The sequence below is a fragment of the Carlito syrichta genome, unplaced genomic scaffold (genome assembly GCF_000164805.1).
Source record: "Carlito syrichta isolate Samal-C Ts95f unplaced genomic scaffold, Tarsius_syrichta-2.0.1 Scaffold302421, whole genome shotgun sequence".
NCBI classification, from domain to species: Eukaryota; Metazoa; Chordata; class Mammalia; order Primates; family Tarsiidae; genus Carlito; species Carlito syrichta.
The window spans coordinates 289,147-293,527 of NW_007246517.1; positions in this window are offsets into that span (position 1 = coordinate 289,147).

Genomic DNA, 4,381 nt, shown 5'->3' on the forward strand with positions numbered 1-4,381 from the left:
TGGCTGAGTTTGGAAGAAAATACAAAAGTACAAAAAGAACACATTGACTTACATAGATGTATGGGCTTTATAAACTGAAAATGTTTTTAGGTCAATGGCAGTTAGAGATTCTTCTAGGAACAGACTGATTCTTGACAAAAATAATAAATACCCTATTGTCTCTGGTTCCATGTCTGAGTGCATCAGAAAATTTCAAATTTTGTGTAAGAGAATATAAATGTGCTTCAGAAAACACTCTTTTGTAATAAAATCTGACACTCAGGTCTCTGCCTTCAACTCTGATCTGCCTACAGTTGTGGCACAAATGTGTCTCCCACACAGGGTTGGCAAACAGCAGGTAGGCTGGTGGACCATGTGTATGTAATTATTCGACCCAGTGTGGTTGTGCTAAGGTTAATGCGACTACCCTGACTCAGATTCCACTGCATTATAGGTTTATGTTAGAAAAAATTTGTTGTTTTAACAATATATTTTTATTTAGTTTTATTTGTTTATTAAAACAGTCATATAACTCCCCCCACCTGCATTTTTGGTTTTGATTTGGGCTGTTAATGGGTTCTGGGATGAAATGAATTCTAAACAAATCATAATGAAGACTAATCAGGAAACTTATGATTATCCTGAATTATGTCTACCAATGTCATGGCAACTGGTTAAGTAGGAATATGGGGAATAGAGAGAAAGCCAGGTACACTAGCCATTTGGTATCAGATAAGGATCCTTAATCAGCAGGCCTTCTTCTCATGTATTACCTGCCCACTTTCCCCAGTGAAACACATTTTCCTCAGTAAATACACACACATATGCATATATCAACAAAGTATAACAAAAATGTTCATGTTTTAATAATATTGTCATCATAAAGATACCACTTCATGATAGAAAACACACTTTTTAAGTATGTACCACATTTTGTCATTAAATAATTATATTCATGATGACTACATAAGTGGTATTACTATTCTTCAGGAATGATAAAGCAATCTATTATTAATTTGGGGGGTGGGGATTCCTAAATTGAAAGTTCTAGAGTCATGACTCTCACTTTTACCTTTGAAACTTAAGAAAACAAAACAATAACAAAACCAAAAGGCATATGCTAAGTTGAAAGCCTTGATGACTACTCTTATAATTTTTAGTTATACTTTGGAAGTCAGATGCAACTTCTGCAAGAGGATGTCTAATCTACAGATGAGGGGCTATTTATATTTGTGAGTTCAAAAGATATAGAAGTACCTCCTCTTTATATTTCTGCTTATTTTCTTATTTATATTAGAAGTGACAGAGAAATGTCTACCATTTTTGGTTGTATAAATAAATAAATAAGAACTATTGGGTTTGAAATCTTGGGATTCTCATATTTTTGACCAATCCATTTGCACACTTTTCAAGTGAATTCTTTCCTTTATGTACAAGAAACCTGCACTCCAGTGCTCCAAAGCCATCCACACATCTATCATCAGCCCTTTTCATCATTTTTTCATCTAGTTTCAGCCTAGATTAGGCAGAATAGACCTAATGACACATTAGATGTATACAGTGGCAAAGCCAGTTTTGTGCATAGACAGATAGGCAACTAACTATAAGATGACATTTTAGGAGGCCAAAAGGCATGTCTAGGAAACAAAGAGATAAGAATTCTGGAATTTTGCCATTGTCTTGGCTGAATACTAAAATTAGCATTGTTCTTTGTACAGTATTTGTTAACAAAAGTCTTAAGTCTTGATAGAAATTGTAATCATGGACATGTAAGACATTGGAGAAGGTTTGTGTAAACAAAAACTGAATGGTCAGAACAGGACAAGGAATAAATACCAAATTCATAATTTCTAGGCTAGTGGTAGCCTTGATTTTGCTTTTTGCAATTGTAAGTTTCAGGGAACTTGATTTGAAGCATAGTATTCAGATTTATGTATTCAAATAGAAAAGTAAGCAGAAAATGGCACATAGATGAGAATTGTGAGTATCAACTATGAGTTAGCACTTATGTTATCTTACTTGACTCCTTAAACAACCTTATAGGTAGGTATAAGCTCCATTGTTCAGAAGAGAAGATAAAGTCGCAGAAATTAAGTCCAAAGTCACACAGCCAGTAAGTCCAGTAAGTAGAAGTATGGAGTCTGAATTTGGCTATCTGAACACAAAATAGTATTATGTTGCTTCCAAACACCTGTACCATAACTTACTTATGTTCTATATGTAGGTAAGCAGGTTACATTATTAGTAGTAAATAGCATGCAACATATAAAGAATTATCACATTTTGACTTTTGGACTCTGCTGACACATATATCTTAAAATTATTCTGCTTCAGAAATTGCAGAATTGTTTGATCATTTTATAGCTATAATGGGCCTTATTGTTTTCTCACTTGACCGTTGTCTAAAATTGTTTAAAACTACAAAAAGTTGATATGAATATATTTGATCTTCGCCATTATTCGTTTTTTACAGATGAACAGAAAATTTCATTTTCAAAAGAAAATAATATTTTAGAAAATGAACTTTTCTTTCTCTCCCTCCCTTCTTCCCTCCATGCCTCCCCCTCCCTCCTTTTCTTCCTTCTTTCTTCTCTACCTTAAGTGGCATCCTTCTGGTTGACTTGTATCTTGGGTACAAAACGTAGTGGTACAAATAGAGATGTTTCAAGAAATTGCTAAAATTGCCTCATTGTCAATCAGAATCTGATTTTCTATACATATTGCTATGGGAAATTCAGAACACATTAAACCTTATTACTCTTATTATTTTCTTTTGAAGTTAGAGAATTGGTTTAGTAAACAAACCCAGACATTTCCATTATAGCTTCTCAAGCTTCTATGGTTCTTTCACCCAGACATCTATTAATGCCCATGCCAAAGTTCAAGACACAAAATCCTTCCAAATATGAGGGGGAAAATTAGGTTATTCACCTTCTTAAAGATTGATTATTTTTCAACCAATGAAAAAGACTATTTCTTTATCTAATAGACTTCAACCATAATGGTACATGGTAGATAGTTGATACCTTACTCTCTGGAAATCTGCATCTTGGAGTAGTTTTACTAGTCCGGTTCAGGCAGTGGTTTACATCTAAAGAGATATAGCTAGGTCTAATAGTGTCTGATGAGCCCATTGGACTGGGGAAGACTAGCAGGCATAAGAGGATGCTACTCCAAATCCTTAAAATTGCTTTACCATGGATTTAAAGTAACAGATTGTAAAAGCATTAAGAGCCAGATAGCTTACATACATCTCTTGGCATGTTTCTAAGACAAAACAATATGGGCAGAATCAAATGCAGGAAATCATTATGTCAAATATCACCTTTCCCTGGTAAAAAGTCTTCTGTTAGACTGCTGAAATAGTCCTCTCTGTAGGGAAGACAAAAAGCCAGGTGCAACTCCTCTTTAACCACAGCAGAGTGAGCTCCACCCAACAATTCTTCATTGTCATGGGTTACTCTTAAATACTGGAACATTAAGAGGCTTAGGTGTGCTGAGTGAAAATCTGCAAAAATCAAAGTGATACAATAATACTATAGATTGTATATGGATGCATGGGAATTTCCTTTGCCAATCTCTATATTATGTTTCTCTAGCAAGGGTAACCTTAAGATATTGCATAGCTTATCAGAAATTTAGATTTAACCACCATCATAGCTGTCCTATTGCATAATTCCCCTTACTCTGTTATCCTTCATTTGTCCTTCAATAGTTCTTTTCCCAGGTCCTTTGTTTTGGCTTTTCTTATGTGAAATATTTCATGTTAAAAGTTTTCTCTGTTATTTATATATGAAAATCTTTCCACTAAAACATCAGCACGAACAGTTAAGTAAACTACATTAGAAGTCCATTATAACATGGCTTTGTGTGAATTCTGATATCCTATTGGTTGATCATAGTTATCCATAAGTCAAATGAAACAACTAATTAATTACACTGGCTGTATTTCAACTAGGTTGACATGGGGAACACATGAAATCAGGGGCATGTAGATCACTTTGGAGTATAAGTAAAGATGGTATAATTGTCAATAATTGAAAAGATAGAATCACTAGAAGTCAAGATTGAGTCTAGGATGTTACAAACAATGCCTATAATTTCTATAGTTCAGAATAAGCACCCAGGATAGAATATCAGTCAGGACAACAATAATCACTCCAGATAGGAGGAAGTAAAATAAATGAAACTGCTAAGAAGAGAAGCAAGTGATCATGGGGGCAATCCAGATATTACATTAGCAAAAGCCACCAGCATCCCTAGGCTTCAGGCTTAAAGGGAAAAGGCTGTTACTGGACCCCCTGGCTCAGGGGCCTCACACCGATGCTGAAAACACTTTAAATCTGCCTGACAGTAGCCAGGACCAGTAAATAAAGGACATCTGCTCTGATTTGAAACCACA